This window comes from Macaca mulatta, chromosome 5, assembly GCF_049350105.2.
Source record: "Macaca mulatta isolate MMU2019108-1 chromosome 5, T2T-MMU8v2.0, whole genome shotgun sequence".
Taxonomy (NCBI): Eukaryota; Metazoa; Chordata; class Mammalia; order Primates; family Cercopithecidae; genus Macaca; species Macaca mulatta.
In genome coordinates, this window is record NC_133410.1 from 77,178,968 (window position 1) to 77,201,793 (window position 22,826).

General features: G+C 42.3%; 1 protein-coding gene and 1 non-coding gene across 4 annotated transcripts in view; one reads left to right on the forward strand and one right to left on the reverse strand.

Moving 5' to 3' along the window:
- The window catches only part of CRACD (capping protein inhibiting regulator of actin dynamics), a 280,229-nt gene that overhangs the window by 38,211 nt on the left and 219,192 nt on the right, over positions 1-22,826 (reverse strand). For 2 of the 3 annotated variants that reach the window (XM_015138665.3, XM_015138663.3), the window contains exon 3: positions 19,306-19,477. The gene's annotated coding sequence lies outside the window, so the exon portion shown is untranslated. Of the gene's footprint in view, positions 1-19,305; positions 19,483-22,826 lie in introns of those variants that run through there. The other variant, XM_015138664.3, reaches the window with a different exon arrangement.
- On the forward strand, positions 4,621-4,725 carry LOC114678536 (U6 spliceosomal RNA). The gene has a single exon (XR_003729974.1). It is a non-coding gene; the product is annotated as a U6 spliceosomal RNA (small nuclear RNA).

Below are 22,826 nucleotides of genomic sequence, written 5' to 3' on the forward strand. Positions count from 1 at the left end.
ACCTCTTTTCTTTATAAATTCCCCAGTCTCAGGTATTTCTTTACAGCAGTGCAAGAGCAGACTAATACAGCTATCTTTCATTTCTAGCCGATTTTAAAATTAGCCTCTTTATCTTTGGTTTTTAGCAGTGGGTGTAGCAGGGTGTGAGCTTCTTTTAATTTATTCAGCTTGGGTTACACAATGCTTCTTAAATCTGTAGCTTAATGTCTTTCATCAGCTTTGGAAAATTCTCAGCCTTTATCCCTTAAATATTGCTTCTGCCCCATTTTTCCTCTCATCTCTCTCTGATCCTCCCATGTTAGATGCTTTTAAGTACAAGCCACATAACTTTTATTCTCATTATTGTAGCTACCATCTTTATACTCAATATGATTCAGACTGGATTATTTCTATGGACCTGCTTCCAGCTCACTAATTTTCTCTTTAAGTCCAATCTGCTGTTAAAACCCATCTGTTGAGTTCTTAATTTCAGAAGTATATTTTGGATCTCAAATTTCCATTTAATTGTTTAATAAATTTAAGTTATCTGCTGAAATTCTCCATCTTGTAAACTATATTCTTGAATATATTAATCACAATTATTTGAAAGTCTATCTGAGACTCCAACATCTAGGTCACCTTTAGGTCTATTTCTATTATCTTGTTTTTCTTGTAGTCTGTTTCTTAGATGCCTGGTAATTTTTAATTAAACTTCACAGATCATGCCTCAAAAATTTTAGAGGCTGGGTTCTCTTCTTCCAGAGAGGACTCACCCGATCTTCTTGAAGGCTGCAAACAGCAAAGAAGCACTTCACTTCAATCCAGTCAAAGACTGAGCTAATTCATGCTAGTTAGCCATCTTTGTAAGGCTCAGACTACTGTTTTGCCTACACTTCTAGGGTGTAGTCCTCCCACAGCCTCAACTGAGAGCCTGGGTTGTTTCCTAAGGTCCTCCTCCTTGGCATATCTGAATGTAAACTGTTAGAAGCAGCCAGGTCACATCTTAAAAGCTTTGCTGCTTAAAAATTTCTTTCAACAGATACCCTTAGTCACCACTCTTGAGTTCAAACTACCACAGATCCCTAAGGAATGAACACAATGCAGCCAAGTTATTTGCTACAGTACAACAAAGGAGACCTTGGCTCCAGTTCTCAGTAAGTTCCTTATTTCCATCTGAGACCTCATTAGCCTGGCCTTCACTGTCCATATCACTATCAGCATTTTTAGTCACAAGTATTGAACCAGTCTCTAAGAAATTCCAAACTTTCCCTCATCTTCTTGTCTTCTCCTGAGCCCTCCAAACTCTTCCAACCTTTGCCTGTTACCCAGTTCTAAGGCTGTTTTGACATTTTCAGGTATCTTTATAGCAATGCTCCATTCTTTGGTACCAGTTTTCTATATTAGGTCATTTTTGTGTTACTGCAGAGAAATACCTGAGGCTGGGTAATTTATAAAGAAAAGAGGTTCTGCAGGCTGTATAAGCATGGCACTAATTATCTGCCTGGCTTCTGGTAAGGGCCTCAAGAAGTTTACAATCATGGTAGGAGGCAAAATGGGGGCAGGTACGTCAGTCATATGGTTAGAGCAGCAGAAAGAGGGCAGCAGTTTGTGTAATATTAAATCTAATGCTAAATCTTTGGTAAGCATGGTTACCAGTTCCAGCTCCAAACAACTCTACAATGTAGATTATTTCCTGTTCTCTGAAGGGGAAGCTGAGGCAACAAGCGGGTAAAACTATTGCCCAAAGTTCCAAAATTTGAGGCAGGGTTGGAATTGAAACTGAACAGCCTACGCGTGGAGATCTCAGCTTGAAACCATGTTCTAATGAACACAGAGCTTGATGGAACCATGGTCCTTAACTAGCTGGGAACTGCAAATTACATGATCGGGAGGTGGAGGGGCAATTTACCACAAATTGTACCTTAGCAGAGTTCATCGTACTTCTTCACTCTTGACATTTAAAGATCTTTCACAGTTGATTGTGAAGCAGGCCAACTCCACCTCTCCCTGCTTCCTTTTGAGGGAACCGAGAGAGGGGCCTTTCAGCCTCAATGCTGCAACTTGCCCTCCCTCTCTCTCTGCTAAAATGATAGGAAATGGACTTGCAGGTGGGAACCTTCTCTTCTGCTACTGAGAACACAGAGCAGCCTCTTGCTTATAAAGACCTCTAAAATCCCACCGATTTTAAACCTTGAACTGGGGGATTGTCAATACAGTCATTTAACAATCATTTTAATTTAAACAAGATTTGAAGTCAAATGCAAAGCACACATGGTAAAAGCCAACTCTACAAAGAGAGAAAGAAAGGCCCACTTGGGAAGTTCAGAACAGCACTGGTCTCTGAGGAACAGTTTTCATAAGCCTAGAGAAGAATCACAGCCCTGACTTACAGAGGTCAGAAAAATAGTCCTTTTGGATTGGAGGTCCAAACAGCAGAAGTTCCTGGGGCTCTAGAAGGCAGTCAGCTCTCCTATGTACAGAAAGGAGCATGGCTGAGACGTTGTAACTGTCATTTCTACATTTCTGTTCTGATTTGCTGTTGTCATTGATATTATTTGTATTGACAGAGAGGTTGGGCTTCGAAACATTTCATCAGGGGTTTCTAATCAGCTCAAAGATACCAGCTTTTGGACTTGCCCTCTACTCTTCACTGCCTCCTGCAGTTATCTTGCCAAAGACATTGATGAGAGAACAGCCTGAGGTTGCTCTTCTGGCTTTACCTTTAATAACTGCCTCACTCCAATACGCTCTTCTCATGTGTCTCCAGCTACAGTGGAATGACTCTCCCACTGTCTCTGCAAACTCAACACGAATTCATCAATTTTCCCACAGAACTCCTGTCTTTTCTATTTCTTTGTTACTCTCATCCCCAGGACTCTGTGCTATATTATTTTATAAGTGAGGTAGAGTTCAGATTAGGAAGAAGATAAACTGCAAAAACCTTAACCGATAACATTGTCTGGGCTTTCACTTTCAGAAATCCTTCAAAGACAATGTAAAACTTCATGCAGAAGACTGGAAATCCTGAGCTCACAGACCCATTCTGAGCCTACAGTCCACTCTGCCTGCCAATATTTCTCTGCACCTGTGTCTGGAGGCCTGGAGCACTGCTCTTCACATCTCTAGTGAGTCTCTACGAGTAAACTGGCAGCAGCAAAAGGCAGTGTACTGTATCAGCAATGACAGGGACAGCCCTCACACAGCCAACAGCCACTGAAGAAAGGGCCCCTCTGTGCTCATGGAGTCCAAGACCCAAGTCTTTATGGATGGAGAAGCTGAGGCCCAGCAAAGTGAAGAGACAGACTCAATCAAAACAGAAACCAGAACTCAGGCTCCTGGCTCACTGTTGACAGGGCTTAATACAGTGTTTACAGATGTTTGGATTTCTTAGAGAACAAAGACATTATACGAATGGTGGCTGCTGGATCACGACAAGAAAGGAGCATTAATTAAGAGGGTTCCAGTTCACCTACAATTGCAAATCTTATATAAAAGAGGATATACCAGTTTTACTTTGTTTTGTTTTTGAGATAGAGTCCCATTCTGTTGCTTAGGCATTCTGCTGCCCAGGCATTCTGTTGCAGTGGTCTCTCTGCTCACTGCAGCCTGGAACTCTCCAGGCTCAAGGGCTCCTCCCACCTCAGCCTCCCAAGTAGTTGGAAATACAGGCATGCACCACTGTGCCTGGCTAAGTTTTTAAATTTTTCATAGAGATGAAATCTTGCCATGTTGCCCAGGTTGGTCTTGAACTCCTGGGCTCAAGCGATCCTCCTGCTTTGGCCTCCCAAAGTGCTGGGATTACAGGCGAGAACCGCCATGCCCAGCCTAATTTTAATTCTTAAACACAAAATCTGTCAATACCAAGTGGGATCCCAGCATCCATAATTTTTTTCATATTTATGTAATATTGATCAAAATTTTATTATGATAAAATGCATATAACATAAAATTTAGCATTTTAACATTTTTTAAGTACACAGTTCAGTGGCATTAAATACACTCATATTATAATGAAAGCATCACCACTATCAACTTCTAGAACTTTATCCTCATCCCAAATTGAAACTTCATATCCATGCAACAATAACTTCCCATTCTCCCCTCTCCCCAGCGCCTGGCAACTACTATTGTACTTTCTGTCTCTATGAATTTTACTATTTCAGGTACTTCCTTTAAATGGAATCATAGGATATCTGTCCTTTTGTGCCTGGCTTATTTCACTTAGCATAATGTTTTGAAAGTTCATCCACATTGTAGCATGTGTCAGAATTTCCTTCCTTTTTAAGAATGAATAATTCCATTGTACGTATATATCATGTTTATACATTCACCCGTCAATGGGCATTTGGGTTGTTTCTCCTTTTTGGCTATTGTAAGTAGGACTGCAATGAACATGAGTGTGCTGATGAAGATTTTAAAAACACAGGAATGCAGCCTTGTGACTCATATCTACGTGTAGACACGGCTGAAAGATAAATAGGTGTGCCGTAAGTACCCATTCCACATAGAAGATCTACATCATCTTGATATCCTCCACCCAAATTAAACAGTCAATATCTGTAAAGATCAGTAGTGACCTCATAAGACCAAAGAAGTAAACAAAAGAGGAGGAGGAAGAGGAAGAGGAAGAGAAAGAGTAGAGCACTTCAGCAGCACATACACTAAAACTGGAACTGGATATGGAGAAGATTATCATGGTCCCTGTCCAAGGATGACATGCAATTAGGTGAATTAATGCAGAAACAGAAAATTAAATATCGCATGTTCTCACTTATAAGTGGGAGCCAAGTCTTGGGAATACACAGACATAAAGATGGGAACAACAGACATTGGGGACTCTAATAGGAGAGAGGGAGGGAGCAGGGGGCAAGAGCTGATACATTGCCTATTGGGTACTTTGTTCACTATCTGAGTGACAGGATTAAATGAAGCTCAAACCTCAGCATGATGTAATACACCCTTGTAACAAACCTATACATGTACTCTCTGAATCTGATATAAAAATGGATTTTTTTAAAAATACAAGAGTAGGAGAAGGAAGGTAGGAAGAAGAGGAGGAAATTAAGAAAAGAAGGAGAAAAAAGGAAAAGAGGAAAAATCCTTGACATTTGCCTAAAATCATGGGAAATTTTGAAGTCAGTTCTTGAAAACCTGATCCTGGTACCTGATGCACAGAACAATAGCCCCTAGGGTGTCATCCATGCAACTCCTACCCAAGAAGGTTCAAATATCATGAACCCACTCCAGGAACTATTAGCTACAGACTAGAGGCTTTGAATAGGTTGAGTCAATTCTAAGGGAAGATGCATTTAGCACTAAGAAAAACTCACAGAGGTTTACAGGGTCCTGTTCTACCTACATCTTAAAACATTTAAGCCCTCTGATCTAACTCATTATGGGTTTAGAAAGACAGCAGGAAACACACATTGGTGTTTCTCCTTTACTCCACCTCCTCTTTCCTTTCATTTACCCAGAGTTAGATGAATTAACTCCAAGATTCTACCTAGAGGCTCCAAACGACTACTTTAGGGCCAGGCATGCTGGATAATGGCTATAATCCCAACGCTTTGAGCAGGGAGAATAGTTTGAACCCAGGAATTCAAGATCAGCCTGGGAACCATGGCAAGAGCCCATCTCTACAAAAAATAATTTAAAAAATTAGCCAGGTTGACTGGGCACAGTGACTCTTGCCTATAATCCCAGCACTGTGGGAGGCCGAGGTAGGCAGATCGCCTGAGGTCAGGAGTTCAACACCACCCTGGCCAAGATGGTGAAACCCCCTCTACTAAAAAAATAAAAATTAGCTGGGCATGGTGGTTCATGCCTGTAAACCCAGCTACTCGGGAGGCTGAGACAGAAGAATCCCTTGAACCTGGGAGACAGAGGTTGCACTGAGCCAAAATCGTGCCACTTGACTCCAGCCTGGGTAACAGAGTGAGACTCTGTATCTAAAAAAAAAGAAAAAAAAAAAAATTCAGCCAGGCATAGTGCTGCACATCTGCAGTCCCTGCTACTCAGGAGGCTGAAGCAGGCAGATTGCTTGAGCCCAGGAATCCGAGGCTGCAGTGAGTTATGATCACGTCACTGCACTCCAGCCTAGGTGACAAAGGCCCTGCCTCTAAAAATAAAAGAAAATAAAAGGCTGTTATAGAACAAATAACACAGTACTGTCAGGCTCACTTTGGTAGCAAATACATCAAAATACAGGGCATTTTGAAGGGCCTATTTCTGTGCTTAAAGTTGTCAAGAGCTTAGCAAACTCAGTGGAGGCCTGGATGGGTCATCGCAATTTGCTGGAATAGTATATGGATAGGATGATTATGCTCATAAGCATGCCAGCAGCAATGGTTAGGGCTCACATACTGTAACCTTTGCTCAGGTGAAGCTTTTATTTTTATTATTACTTTTTATGTTGAAGTTTCCTTAACTGTTAACTGGGGATAATAATAGGCCCTACCTCACAGAGCTTTCACTAGAATTAAATGTATGATATGTAAGACACGAAGAATGGTGTAAGCAGTGCTGGGCATGGTGACTCACACCTATCATCCTAGTGCTTTGGGAGACCAAGGCAGGAGGATGGCTTGAGGCCAGGAGTCTGAGACCAGCCTGGGCAACAACACTACAAGACCCTGTCTCTAAAAATAAAAAATAAAAAAAATCATGGGGCGTGGTGGCCCGTGCCTGTCGTCCCAGCTACTCAGGAGGCTGAGGTGGGAGGACTGCTTGAATTCAGGAGTTTGAGGCTGCAGTGAGCTGTGATCTCACCACTGCACTCCAGCCTTTGTGACAGAGCAAGACACTGTCTCCTAAAAAAAAAGTTATTATCTAATGTCACCCTACTTCAAGCACCCAAGAGGCAAACCTGACCTGTCAGTTCCTCAAATACCATCACTGGGTTCTATTACCGCATCGGCTCTTCTGCTGCACGGACTGCCCAGTGCCAGTCTCACAATTCGGTCCTTACCCACTGATGTGGTTTGGATTTGTGTCCCCGCCCAAATCTCATGTTGAATTGGAGGGGCGGCCTGGTGGGAAGTGACTGGATCATGGGGGTGGATTCCGTCATGCTGTTCTTGTGATAGTGAGTGCATTCTCACAAGATATGATGGTTGAAAAGTGTGTGGCACTTCCCCCTTCTCTCTTTGTCTCTCCTGCTCTACCATGGTAAGATGTGTGTGCTACCCCTTCACCTTTCAGCATGACTGTAAGCTTCCTGAGGCCTCCCAGCCATGCTTCCTGTTAAGCTTGTGGAACTGTGAGTCCATTAAACCTCTTTTCCGTATAAATCACACAGTCTCGTTATATCAATGTGAAAACAGACTAATACACCGTATTTTGAGGTCCAGCTCAAACCTTATCAACCCCATACACCTTTTCTTGCTCCCTTTTGTCCCTCAGGAATCCCTTTGCATGAATCTCATACTGTTTGATGTTACGGTTACTGTAACCAAGACGTTAACAAGAGAGAACATAAAAGTACTTTGCATGTTGTAAAGCAAAACACAGATGTGATTTTTTTTTTTTTGAGACAGAATCTTACTCTGTAGCCCAGGCTGGAGTGCAGTGGCACCGTGTCAGCTCACTGCAACCCTCCGTCTTCTGGGTTCAAGCAATTCTCCTGCTTCAGCCTCCCAAGTAGCTGGGATTATAGGTGCCCACTACCACGTCTGGCTAATTTTTACATTTTTAGTAGAGATGGGGTTTCACCATGTTGGTTAGGCTGGTCTTGAACTCCTAACCTCAGGCGATCCACCTGCCTTGGCATCCCAAAGTGCTGGGATTAGAGGCGTGAGACACCGTGCCTGGCCAATGTGATTTTACTGACAATAGTGATACCATCTTATCTCCACCCCAGCACCTCATGTGTGGCATGAGGTCAGGGATCACATCTATTATCTGTTTTTCCCATAGTGCTTTCATTATCAAATTTGTCAGCCTTTTTTTTTTTTTTTTTTTTCCACTTTAGGATGGGTTCTTACTATGTTGACCAGGCTAGTCTGAAACTCCTGGGCTCAAGGAATCCTCCCACCTCAGCCTCCCAAAGTGCTAGTATCACAGGTGTGAGCCGCTGTGCCCCACCAAACATTTTCAATGGATGAGAAAATGATAACTACTGTAGGGTGAGTTGGTTTACTAGGTGGGTTTTCTGTAGAGAGGTCACCGAGGTAATGGAAAGTGTGATGCAGATGTGTTATGGGAAAATGCAGAATATGTTCAGATCATGGCTGTTTTCCATGAGGTCACTTCACAAAGCTCCAAGAAGCCAATGGGTGGGCAAGTCAGGAGGCTGTTCAGCCTCTCTCAAGGCTTTTTGAGCCTTCTTTTCAACTTAAACCAGGTAACTGCTCCAGGCTTTGCTTCCTACTTTCTATTTCAAACCTTCTCTCTCACATCTAGTTTCCTGGTGTCTACATGTGTCAGTTACCATTCTGAGCTGTAGGCAACAGAAACTTTGTCTTACTCAACCTAAAGAAAATGTACTAGAAGTATAGTGGAGGCTCACAGAACAAAAGAAGCCAGACTGCAGGCTTGGAAAAACACTGGAGTTAGGTAGGAGAGTTCTAGAGCCTAGGCATCAGGAGCCACAGCCGCCATTAGGCCAGAGTGAGCCGGTAACTACTCTTCCTAGAAGTTGTGTTCCTTACATCTTTGACTCACCGGCCAAGTCAAAGTCCTAAGGGAGAACATGTGATTGGCCAGGCTGGGTTGCAGGCTCATGCCAGGCTGCAGTGGGAATGGAGGTGGAAGATCTGATCCTTTTGATTTCTGTCCTAGGAAGCAGGCACTATGTCCTATCAGAGCTATACACAGCAAGGTAAAGACGACTCCCTAAAAGGGAAGGAGCTTTCAGGGGGTCACCTTGACTCGAGAAGGGGAACTGGATGCTAATGGCTAAGTGACCAAAAAACAGCTACCACACTATGCTTCTAGGTCTGCGTCTGGATTCTCTCTTCTAGTCTAGCTCACCTGGACGGATGACTCACGTGCACAACTCCCTGTATTGTGACTCTACTTCTCCCCAGGAGGCTGCCCTTCTTTCTTGGTGGCATGTGCTGCTGCCTGAGAGCAAAGGATGTCACACCCCATGGTCCTGGGATGCTGACACCCAGGCCCAGTGCTCTATGCTCATACCTATCTGGAGGAAGGGGAGAGAAGAGACAGAGGTGTATGCTGGGTCTGCGGCCTGGAGCTCAGCACATTGGAAGGTCAGAGCAGAGAGAGAGGTTGCAAAGGAAAGTAAAACAAACTAAGTTAGCCCTGCAGCCATGCTACTCCGTCTCCCACCCACCAGGCACTTAGTGCTAAGGAGAGCAGAGAGGCCTCAGGAAGAGCAATCTCCATTTTAAGCTCTGTTGTCTGATGCCACTATCTGCTAAAGATAGCGTCTATGCGAAAGGAACAATGAAAAGCAAGGGGAAGTTTGGTAGGCAGAGGCATTTCTGAGAAAGTTCTCCGCATTCACCATAATACAAGACAGGAACTGCCTTCTTTCTGTCCGTGGTCTTTGTCATCCTCCTGTGACACCTGGAACTGTGACAGTCATCTTGTGACCACGAGGGAACAAACCTGAGGACAAGAGGCCACTCCCCGAGGATGCCAGAGAAAAAGGGACTCAGATTGGATCCTGGGGATGTTGCTGGGCCATTTCATCAACCAACCTTGGAACCTGGAAAGTCTTCCAGACTTTCTGGTCCATCAGACAATATACTTGATTCCTGTTGAAGATGCTAGTAGTTCTGATTTCTGTTATAACTGAAATCGTCCTACCTGATACAGCTTTCGAGCCACTCTTCTAAGCACTGGGCACAATCTAAGACCTGCTGACATCATCCAACTGTGGAGTGCGAGCCTACAGAGGGAAATTCTTCCCATCCAAAAAAGGAGAAGGCTTTCTGCAGCTGCACAGTGAATGCATGCCTCAGGCCAGCCCTCCTATTCCTTATCCTTTGTCTTTTTTGGACAAGAATCATGTAATTTGGGACCATAGATATTGGGTAATTACTATGGCAATGATTAGGGATTCACTTCAGGAATAAGGAAATATAATTATAGTCCCATTTCAGCTTGTTTCCATGACAACAGGGGCAATTGCAATTGATCAGCAGTTTTCTTCCTAAATAGATTCGTGAGTCTCATTCAAATGAAATGTTAAAGAGCAATTAAATACCCTCATCAAACAAACTAGAATTGCTGGAAGCGACTGGAGTCAGATTATCTGATTTAGAGGCTCATCCAGAACTTGGGTATTCTATCAAAATATATGGTACTTGATAGGCTATAGTGTACCAAATTATCTGTTAATTACAAAAGAAACCGGGTATGTCATATAAATTCAAGGAAGAGGAGGAAAGTTTGGAATCTCAAAGGGAGAATCTTAGAATTGGAAGTCAGAGGGTCATCTACTGCAGTCTGTAAAGTTCAGTCCTGTGTCTATAGCACCTAGGACAAGTGATCCTCTAACTTGCCTCTAAAGTCCACTTCACAGGCTTCCATGCTATTTATTCCACTCCGTTTCCCCATGTGGAGAAAGATCTTTTCATAAACCTCTGTAGCTGTCATTTGAATCAATTTTCCTCTGGTTAATGCTCTGGAAATAGTAGTCATCAATATTCTCTTCATCTCAATACTAATATTAACCTGCTTTTTAAAGTGCTTTATTGCAGATAGCACAATGTCATGTGCATTTTTGTCCTTCTAGTAATCCTGGGAGATGAAGGGGCTAGCTAGGTTAGGGTCACACAGCTCTCGAGTGAAACACCTGGCTTCCCGAGAGGTCCCTAGCTCCTGTTCTGCTGCATTTACAACATATTGTATCTCTAAGAATCGCTATACCTCAGCAGTCCCCAACCTTTTCAGCACCAGGAACCGGTTTTGTGGAAGACAATTTTTTCATGGACAGGGGGTGGGAGGATTGTTTCAGGATGAAACTGTTCCACCTCAGATTATCAGGCATTAAACTCTCATAAAAAGCACGCCACCTAGATCCCTCGCATGCACAGTTCACAATAGGGTTCATGCTCCCATGAGAATCTAATGCCGCTGCTGAGCTGATAGGAGGTGGAGCTCAGGCAGTAACGCCCCCTTGCCTGCCACTTACCTCCTGCTGTGCGGCCTGGTTCCTAACAGGCCACAGACCAGTACTGGTTCACCACCTGGGGGTTGGGGACCCCTGCTATAACTGATTCATCAACCTTCTTTTTCTCTAGACTTCTTCAGCTCAGCTCTGTTGATTTTCCTGCTTAGTCCCTAATTTTTATTTAATTTTTATTTAAATAAAATCCCTAATTTTATTTATTTATTTGCACCTTTTCACCATTCCCTATTCAATTTCAGCACATTCCATGTTCCTAAGGATAGAGGATAAACAATCAAGTATAACAGGTCCTTTCTGACTTCATCCTCTGAAAAGCAGCAAGATCAGGTGAATCAATGCACACAAGGATAAGCCGGGAACCTGAACTTCACTATAATTTCACTGGTGACATGATGTCTCATGACACCAACTGTGGATTCTTCCTTTTCCAGCAGGTCAGAGGGACTGTGATACTCTTTACCAAGGTGGGAAACTGGAGGCCAAATTAGATGAACACTGACTTGTCCAGTGGGAAAAGTCAGTATGGCGAAGAACAATAATCATGCATTCATTCACTGAATAAATGCTTACTGAATAGCTGCTATGTGCCAGGCCCAGCGTTAGAGGCTGGAAATACAATCAATGGCAAGTCACAAGGCTTACTTTTAGGGAAAGGTCAAGGAAGCTGTGAGAACAATGTCAGGGGGAGGGGCCTGATCTAGGCTGAGGGAATCAGAGAAAGCTTGCTCTCCTAAAGAAGGCACATTTGGCCAGGCGCGGTGGCTCAAGCCTGTAATCCCAGCACTTTGGGAGGCCGAGATGGGCGGATCACGAGGTCAGGAGATCGAGAGACGATCCCGGCTAACACGGTGAAACCCCGTCTCTACTAAAAAATACAAAAAAATAGCCGGGCGAGGTGGCGGGCGCCTGTAGTCCCAGCTACTCGGGAGGCTGAGGCAGGAGAATGGCGTAAACCCGGGAGGCGGAGCTTGCAGTGAGCTGAGATCCGGCCACTGCACTCCAGCCTGGGTGACAGAGCAAGACTCCGTCTCAAAAAAAAAAAAAAAAAAAAAAAAAAAAGAAGGCACATTTGTGCAGAAAACTCAAGGATGGAGAGGAATTAGACAAAGGAAGGAGGTGAACATGGGGAATGGGGCTATTCAAGAAAAAAGCACTACCATGTGCAAAATGGGCAGGCTTGGATTGTAGTCACATTTCTAACATTAATAGCACTGTCACCTCTTTGAGCCTGTTTTCCCCATTTATAAAGTGAAGGTATGGGATCAGGACTAAAAATTACCCTAAACCTTTAATATTTTATATTCCCACCAGCAATGTGTGAGGGTTCCAATCCCTACATATCTTCATCAACACTTGTTATTGTCTGTCTTTTTTGGTTGTAGCCTTCCTAATGGGTGTGAAATAGTATCTTGTTTGTGGTTTTGATTTGCACTTCCCTGGTGGCTAATGATGTTGAGCAAGCATGGTTAATGTGTTAATTGATATTTTTATAACTTTTGTGGAGTGATGTCTATTCGAATCCTTTGCTCATTAAAAAAACTGGGAGAGAAGGTCATTTTATTATTGAGTTGTGGGAGTTTCGTTTTTTATTTTTACCTATTCTGAATATGATTTACAAATATTTCCATCCATTCTGTGGATTGTTTTACAACTTTCTTGATTGTATCATTTGTAACACAAAATTTAATTTTGATGTAATCCAACTTTTCTGTTTTTCCATTTGTCGCTTGTGCTTTTGGTACCTAAAAAACCACTGCCTAATTCAAGGTCGTAGAAATTTACTTTTTCTTTTAAGAGTTTTATAATTTTAATTCTTTTTTTTTTTTTTTTGAGATGGAGTCTCGCTCTGTCGCCCAGGCTGGAGTGCAGTGGCCGGATCTCACCTCACTGCAAGCTCCGCCTCCCGGGTTCAGGCCATTCTCCTGCCTCAGCCTCCCGAGTAGCTGGGACTACAGGCACCTGCCACCTCACCCGGCTAGTTTTTTTGTATTTTTTAGTAGAGACGGGGTTTCACCGTGTTAGCCAGGATGGTCTCGATCTCCTGACCCTGTGATCCGCCCATCTCAGCCTCCCAAAGTGCTGGGATTACAGGCTTGAGCCACTGCGCCCGGCTATAATTTTAATTCTTACATATAGGTCTGTGATCCATTTTGAGTTAATTTTTGTATATGATGTAAAAAGGGGTCCAATTTCATTCTTGTCCATGTGGCTACCCAATTGTCTCGGAAATATTTGTTGAAAAACTCTTCTTTGCCCATTGAATTGTCTTAGCACTTACTGAAAATCGATTGACCACAAATGTAAGAGTTTATTTCTGGACTCTCAATTCAATTCCATTGTCTATATATCTATCCTTATACCAGTACCGCACAGTTTAGATTACTGTAGCTTTGTAGTAAGTGTTTTAAATAGAAAGTGTGAGTCTTCCATCTTTGTTCTCCTTTTTCAATAATGTTTTGGCTTTTCTGGGTCCCCTGCAATTCCATATGAATTTTAGGATCCACTTGCTAATTTCTGGGGGAAAAAAAGACAGCTGGGATTTTGATGGGGACCACATGGACTCTGTAGCTCAATTTGGGGAGTACTGTCATCTTAACAATATTATGTTTTCCAGGCCACGAACATGGGATGTCTTTCCATCATTTCAGTCTTCCCTAATTTCTTTCAATGCTATTTTGCCATTTTTAGTGTACAAGTCTTTCACTTCCTTGGTTAAACTTATTCCTAAGTAGTTTATTCTTTTTGATGCTATGTAAATGGAATTGTTTTCCTAAGGTCATTTTTAGATTATAAATTGCTAGAGTACGGAAATACAATTGATATTCCAAAAACTCCAATCTTGCATCCTATAACCTTGCACAATCTTGTTTATTAGTCTAATAGCTTTCTGTGTGTGTATTCCTTAGGACTTTCTATATATACAATCATGGCATCTACAAATACAGTTTTACTTCTTCATTTCTAAGATGAATGCCTCTTATTTCTTTTTCTTTTCTAATTGTCCCAGCTATAGCCAACAATATAGTACTGTAGAATACAGTGTTGAATAGAAGGAATGAGATAAGAAACCCTTGTTTTGTTCCTGATCTTAAGGGGATCACATTCATTTTTCATCATTAAATATGATATTAGCTGTGGATTTTTCAGATGCTGTTTATCAAGTTGAAGGAGTTTCCTTCTATTTCCAGTGTTGTCTTTTTTTTTTTTTTTTTTTTTTTTTTATAAATCGTGAAAGGATGTTGGATCTTGTCAAATAGTTTTTCTGCATTTATTGAGATGATCATGTGGTTTTTATCCTTTATTTTATTAATATGGTATATTACATTGATTGGCTTTTGTATGTTAAACCAACCTTGCACTCCTGGGATAAATTCCATTTGGTCATGCTACTTAATCATTCTTACATGTTGTTGGATTCAGGCTACTAGTTTTTTCTTAAGCATTTTTGTGTCTATTATCATAAAGGATATAGGTCTGTGGAGTTTTTTTCTTGTGATATCTTTGCCTGATTTTAGTATCAGGATAACACTGGCCTCACAGAGTTGGAAAGTTCCCTCCTATTCTATTTGTCATATTCCTTCTTCCATGAAAATTTCTGCTTATGCCATTATCTGACAGGTTCATGCCTTCCCTCTCAGCTACTCCACGTCCTGCCCATCATTTGGAGCCAGCTCAAGGCCTCCTCAATCCTGAACCTTTTCCCGACTGTTCCAGTCCAAGTGAGCTCATCCTTTCCAGAACCCCTTCACATCTCGCTGTGCTTACATCTGGCACTTAATATAAAGTGTTGTTGTTATGCATGATGTAACAAACACTGGGTGTTCAGTAGAAACTGGAAGTAGGACAAGTAGAATCCCAGTAAGTAACAGAGCCTCAATCAGGCAGCTGGAGGTAGGCAGACATCTGAGCCTAGTGACTCAGGACCAGTATGATGATGCAGGGCCATATGAGTAACTCCCTAGTGAGGCTGCAGCCTCCTTGAGAGGCACAGTAGTGGATGCTTAAGAATGCACTCTTTATTGCTTGAATAGTGGCTCAGGGATTTATAAGCTGTATGGCCTTAGGCAAATTACTTGCTAGCCTTAGTTTTCTCATCTTTGAACTGTTGATAATAATATAAACTGTTGATAATAATATAAATCTTAAATAGTTGTGGTAAATATTATATTAGTTCACCTATGTAAAAGTTAATACATTGTATTAACTTCAATTAGTGGTAGCTTTAATACATGCCATTGGATATTCTCAGTGAAAAAAGGGTCTATGGTCAAAGGAATATTGAAATACTGCATACTACATCCTTCTTCCTAGGGATTCACAGGACACATTCCATAGTAAAAGTTCTGTGGAGTCCCACATAAAGAATCCTATTTAATTTGTTTTTGCTCAGAATTCCCCAAACCTATTTACCAAGATGACCCTCTCCCTCTTTTAAAATTTAACAACTGTTTTAAGACACCTTTGGAAATGTAATATTAGTTGTGTTTAATTAAGAAAAGAAATCACATTAGATTCTTAAAAACGGATCATGTTTTATTGCTTTGCTTTTCCCAAGGAATGTATAATTTAAAAGCAGCAGCCTAGGAGAGATAAAGGCTTCTAACCTAGAGAAAGAAAAGAATGCTTTTGAAACCCAAAGGAAATGGGAATTTTCAGGCAGAAGGAGCAGATCAATAAGGAGCTATTCTTGGTCATGGGAACATTTCTAGAATTACAGATTCTTGGGAGTTTGACGGGATGTTAAAGTTCAGCTCCCTTAAATTCCCACCCAGTGCAGAAATCCCACCTTCACTGGTCTCAATCTTTTTGGGGACATGCCAAGTCTCCCATTTTTAGGCAGTTCTAATTAGGAAATTCTCCCTCACGTTGGGCTGAAATCTACCTTCTTGCAACCTGTACCCAAAATCATGTTAATGGAGCTTTGAGTTTTGTGCTTTTGTAAGAACTGTCCATTTTGGAGATAGCAAATAAAACGCACAGAAAATTTTTTGAATCATTACACAACATAAAGTAATAGTCTGTTAATTGAACCATGAACTAAAAATAAGAATTTCTGAAAACAACATTTTTCATTTTCTCCATCTGTAAATAAGGCATATAATTAGAAGCTCTGGTATACCATAATCGACATAAGTAGTATTTACTTTATAGGTGAAATTACTTTGCAATTGTCAATTCCCTAGAAAAGATAAATACATATTTTAAAATTACTTCTATTTTCCTGTGTTTCTATCTTTTTTTTTCTATGTTGTCCAGGCTAGAGTGCAGTAGCCATTCATAGCCATGATCATAGCGCATTACAACCTTGAACTCCTGGCTCAAATGATCTTCCCGCCTCAGCCTCCCGAGCAGCTGGGATTAAAGGCACTTGCCGCCACATCTTCTTGTGTTTCTATCCTAATTTTTTTTTTTTAACTTTTACTTTAGGTTCAGGGGTACATACAAAGGTTTGTTACATAGGTAAACTCACGCCATGGGGGTTTGCTGTACAGATTATTTCATCACTCAGGTATTAAGCCCAGTAAATTATCTTTTCTGCTCCTCTCCCTCCCCTCACCCTCCACACTCAAGTAGATTCCAGTGTCTGTTGTTCCCCTCTTTGTGTTCATGAGTTCTCATCATTTAGCTCCCACTTATAAGCGAGAACATGTGGTATTTGGCTTTCTGTTCCTGCATTAGTTTGCTAAGAACAGTAGCCTCCAGCTCCGTCCATGTTCCTGCAGAAGACATGATCTTGTTCTTTTTTGTGGCTGCAAAGTATTCCATGGTGCATATGCACTACATTTCTTTATCCAATCTGTCACTGATGGGTATTTAGGTTGACTCTGTGTCTTTGCCATTGTGAACGGTGCTGCAGTGAACATTTGCATGCGTGTGGCTTTATGGTAAAATGATTTATACTCCTCTGGGTATATACCCACTAATTTTTTAAATATTTAAATTGACATTTAAAAAATTAATAGTCCAAAGTTATCCTTTTATATCCTTATTTATGAGATGAATTTATTATAAAAAGAAGTGTTTAATAAGAATATAGGACACATCTCATAAATGCAGGTTTGTAGACAAGAGTCAATAATGAGGACAGGTGACATTATTAGAAATGTAGCTATTTGATCCAATGTGGAATTTCCCAAGGCTTTGTAAAACCTAAAACCTTAAGGAAAACCCCAAGAAGTTAACAGAATATAAGACTTAAATGGGAAGAGAACCTCCAGGGTCCAGGTTCCTGTAAGAGTCCAACACAGCTCAACATGAAATCAGACTTGGCAAAACTATGCTATACCTACTACACTATAAAAAGGGTGGGTTGTGTTTCCATAGAACAGTCCCTCTAAGGGAGAACTTTCCAGACTTGACCTCATTTTGTATTAAACTGCCACTTACTCTCATTTTACTATCTGTTCCTCATCCTGATACCGTGAGGCCAAAAAGTTCACACTCTTATTTTACAACTGAAAACCTGAAGTAAAATCAAAATGTATTCAAACTGCACACTCCTTGACTATTCACTGCGACAGTATCCCAACAGCTGAGTGAGTTGGCACTAGCTGTGCTCTCCTTTCAGTTACATCTTTCCCTGTGTCAAATTAAATGATTTTCTTACCCTACAGAGTAAAGACAATAGAAAATAAACACAAAGTGTCAAGGAAAAGAGTCAGTATCAGGATTAACAAATGATGTTGCTGAATATTTGCTGTAAAACTTAATGTGCACCTCTGGTCTGAGGGTTTTGTAATCTGGACACAACAGCAGTGTTCATTGGAATTTACTTACTGACACACACCACAGAGGATATTTTTGTCTCTGTCCTTGAAGCACGGTGCGAATACCACAGATGATACCATCTATTCCTTCCGCTTAGCTTATACAGTGTCAGGCATTCACGGAAAACTTTTTTTTGAGCACGTAATACAAGGCTGAATGAAACCTAGTCCCTGACTTCGTGAAACTGACAGTCGAGTGAGAAAGACAGACAAGCAAATCAAATTTCCATAGAAAGCGACAAGCTCTCTGCTGAAACCAGGCACACGATGCTAGAAGAACACAGGCAAGGGCAAATAAATCAGATGGGGTTGTCGGAAAAGGTTTCTCAGAGGAGCTGGTTTCTAAGCTGTCAGTCTCGGAGTTTAACCAGCTCTGACTCTGACTTCAATTCCAAGCACTCAGGTGAGAAAGTACTTCCTGACCCTACTTTTCTGAGTTCCTGACACTGTCACACCCAGATTTAGTACCTGTGTTCTAAGAGGCGGGGAAAGAAAGAAGGAAGGAAGGGAAGAAAGGGAGAAGTGGGGGAGGGAGAGAAGGAGGAAATGAGGGAGGGAGGGAGAGAGGGAGGAAGGCTGGAAAGAAGGAAGGAAGGAAGGAAGGAAGGAAGGAAAGAAGGAAGGAAGGAAGGGAGGGAGGGAGGGAGGGAGGGAGGGAGGCAGGCAAAAGCTCCATCATAGACAGGCTCCAGAAGTTGCTAGAGATGGTCAGGGGTATGAGGGGTGACCACTTGTGCCTGAGCAACCTGCATCCTCAACAAGAGTATAAAGTCTAGCCTATGACACCCTTTCTCTTTGTAAAGCAATGGCATAAGGAAATACAGTCTTCTTCAATCTGAGGAACCCTGGTGAGCCAAGCCAGTGAAATGTTGCCTCCTTCCACAAACAAGAGCAGTGAAATGAATGGCCAATTCCTGTGCACTCCCAGAAAATGAGGTCAGACTCATTTGCTAACTCCCCAAGGTGACTGACTTCTCCATGCAGAATACACCAAGTCTTCCACGTTCCCAGAGATGGAACCAATTTGTGATCCTTTTTTTTTTTTTTTTTTTTTTTTTGAGGCAGAGTCTCACTCTGTCACCCAGGCTGGAGTACAGTGGCATGATCTCAGCTCACTGCAACCTCCACCTCCCTCCACAAGTGATTCTTGTGCCTCATCCTCCTCAGTAGCTGGGATTACAGATGCACACCACTACACCTGGCTAATTTTTTTTTGTATTTTCTTAATAGAAATGGGGTTTTCCCATGTTGCCTAGGCTGGCCTCGAACCCCTGACTTCAAGTGATCTGCCCATTTCAACCTCCCAAAGTGTTGGGATTACAGGAGTGATCCCAATGCCCTGCCCCGTTTGTGATTCTGTTCTTGTCTCCTGGAACCAAAAACAGCACCTATCTCCTTTGGGATCCCATTCCCCACCCCAGGACTCCACCAAAGATCTGAAAATAAAGTGCAAGTTATTACCTTAGGTTGTCTTCCAGGGTCTCCTCATCCGAAGAGAAGGTCCCATTGCTGACACTCTGGTGAGAGTAACTCCTCTTCCCCACCGACTGCGCCCGGAAGAACGAAGGGTCTTTCTTTTTCCTTTTGCCAAACAACTTCTTAAAGGGCTGGAATTTGCCTCCCTTCTTCTTGTCTGTGGATTATAAAATAAACACACGCTGCAGTGCGGCAGGACTGCATTTCCAAGCCTAAGGAGCAAATTATAACCCAGCTGCCTCCAGCCAAAGGAGACAGGGCAAAGGGCGGCCATCAGCCTGAATGAGCAACCAAGCCCTGTGCCAGGAATGTCAGAGCCAGCCCCAGTGCAATCCATGCACAGTGAGGCAGAGCACGAGCCAAAGGCATGGTGAATCTTCTGTCCTCCAGGCTCCCAAGAAACATCTGGGGAGAACAAGAAGAGGTTCCAAGTGGCCAGGGCATGGTGGCTCATACCTGTGATCCCAACACTTTGGGAGGCTGAGGTGGGAGAAGCATTTCAGCCCAGGAGTTTGAGACTAGCCTGGGCAACATAGTGAGATCCCATCTCTACAAAATATAAGAAAATTAGTCGGGTTGGTGGTGCACGCCTTTAGTCTCGGCTACTTAGGAAGCTGAGGCTGGAGGATTGATTGAGCCCGGGAAGTTGAGGCTGCAGTGAGCTGTGATCACACCACTGCACTCCAGTCTGAGCAACAGAGTAAGACCCTGTCTCAATAAATAAATAAATAAATAAAATAAAAAAGAAAAAGAAAAGATTTCAAGCTTGATGGTGGCCAGCACAGCACCTCTTTGCACATGCAATAAGGCAGTGTCTGCTTTCTTTAACAAAGCAGATAGCCAAATGCCCTTCTCCATGGAAGATGCTGAGAAAAACACTTAAGTCAGACAGGTGGGTTTTTTAAAAATATTTTTATCTTTATCTTACATATCTCCAGTTTGAGGATCATTCTGTTTTGGCCTTTATTAGATACAGAATATAACTGCCAACTCTTGGCGTTAAGTTTTGCCCCCTAATTCCCTCTATCCCCATATATTTCCAGTTTATTTCCCTTGTCTCTTTTTAAAATCTACTATGAAGAGCCCCAAAGGAGTTGCTATGAACATCTTTCCATATATTACTTCATTAGTCAGGACCTAGGATTGCTGCCAACATTTGTTAGGGGCATTTTAGGTAATACCTTTCAGTCCTCCGCCTTTGGATACAAGTTCCTTCACATTATTCTACTCTCTCCTTGGAAAAGAAAGTGTAAGTCACCCTCTACCAGAAGCAGCATCTTCCTGGATCCTTCCTTTTTTTTAAAGAAACTTAAAGAGCCACTTTTCTAGTGGTCTGACAACTATTTTAAGAAACTTTTTTTTTTTTTTTTTTTTGAGATGGGAGTTTCACTCTTGTCCCCCAAGCTAGAGTGCAATGGCACGATCTTGGCTCCCTGCAACCTCTGCCTCCCGGGTTCAAGTGATTCTTCTGTCTCAGCCTCCTGAGTAGCTGGGATCACAGGTGCCTGCCACCATGCCTGGCTAACTGTGTGTGTGTGTGTGTGTTTTTAGTAGAGATGGTGTTTCACCATGTTGGCCAGGCTGGTTTTGAACTCCTGACCTCAAATGATCTGCCCGCCTCGGCCTCCCAAAGTGCTGGGATTACAGGCGTGAACCACTGGGCCTGGCCTAAAAACATGTTTTAACCCTTACTATGTATCACGGCTCTAAGAACTTTATAAATACCAACTCAGTTAATCCTCACAACAATCCTATTACGTTGACACTATTAATAACATGCCCATTTTACAGATGAGGAACCTGAGACATGAAGAGATAAAATAGCATGCCTATATCACAGGAAACATATCTTTGAAGAGGGAGTCAGAAGTTTTGAGAGAGAAGTAAAGATAGAAGCTCACAATGAGAACTGAAGAACACCTGCACAAAATGCACAGACACAACTCCCCTCACCTTCCACTCAGCTGACTATCAGAGGCCCCAGAGCTTTGCTGGCCAGATCCATAGAGGAATCCAGGCACACAAATGAGGTCAGTGAGGAAACAAGCCAGACATCTCATTTCCTCTGTGATCTTCAATTCTGGCCTTACTGAGATGTCACAGAAAATTTGAAGTGCTGCCAGATGTGGTGGCTCACGCCTGTAATCTCAGTTACTCGGGAGGCTGAAGTGGGAGGATCATTTGAGCCCGAGAGTTCAAGACCACCCTGGGCAATATGAGACCCCATCTCTAAAAAATAAAAAAAAGAAAAAGAAAATTTGAAGAGAAGAAGTGGTTCAAACTATTGTATCCTAAGCAGTGGCATAAGGTGCTGAGGATGCAGACAGAATAATAACCAATTACAAAAAGACAACCATCTGGGAGCATTAGTACAGATGCAAACAGAGCCTCCAACATCAGTGGTCCCCAAAAACGATGTTGTGTCAGATCACATTTAAAGGAAAGGATATTTAAAACATATGAGATACCTGCTATACATAGGCATTGTGCTAGGTGCATACAAAAAAAGAGTTAAATTATTTTTACTGTGTATTATTTGGAAGACAGGAAAGTGTGTGATATAGTTTAGATGTTGTTCCCTCTAGATCTCATGTTGAATTGTAATCCCCAATGTTGGAAGCGGGGCTTGGTGGGAAGTGACTGGATCATGGGGGTGGATCCCTCATGGCCTGGTGCTGTCCTCGTGATATTGAGTGAGTTATTGTGAGATCTGGTTGCTTAAAAGTGTGGCACTTACAAAATTAGCCAGGTGTGGTGGCGTGTGCCTGTAGTCCCAGCTACTTAGGAGACTGAGGCAGGAGAATCACTCAAACCTGAAAGGTTGTAGTGAGCAGAGATCATGCCACTGTACTCCAGCCTGGGTGACACAGCGAGACTCTGTCTCAAAAAAAAAAAAAAAAAAGTGTGGCACCTCCCTCTAACCTTGCTCCTGCTTTTGCCATGTGTCTTGCCTGTTCCTGCTTTGCCTTTCGCCCTGTAGAGCTCCCTGAAGCCTCCACAGAAGGCAAACAGATGTTGGCGCCATGCTTCCTGTACAGTCTGTAGAACTGTAGGCCAATTAATTTTTTTTTTTTTTTTTTAACTTTGCGACAGGGTCTCACTCTGTCGCCCTGGTTGGAGTGCAGTGGCGCTATCTTGGCTCACTGTAATCTCCTGTGAGCCTTCTGGGTTCAAGCAATTCTCGTGCCTCAGCTTCCTGAGTAGCTGGGATTACAGGCATAGGCCACCCCCCGGTTAATTTTTATATTTTTAGTAGAGACGGGGTATCACTGTGTTGACCAGGCCGATCTCCAACTCCTGACCTCAATTAATCTGCCCACTTCGGCCTCCCAAAGTGCTGGGATTACAGGCATGAGCCACCGTGCCTGGTCACCTCTTTTCTTTATAAATTACCCAGTTTCAGGAATTTCTTTATAACAATGCAAGAACGGCCTAACACATCATCTAATACAATTGAGATATCATTTTAAAATGGTTTAAAAAAATGGAGGGTTTGATTTCAGAAT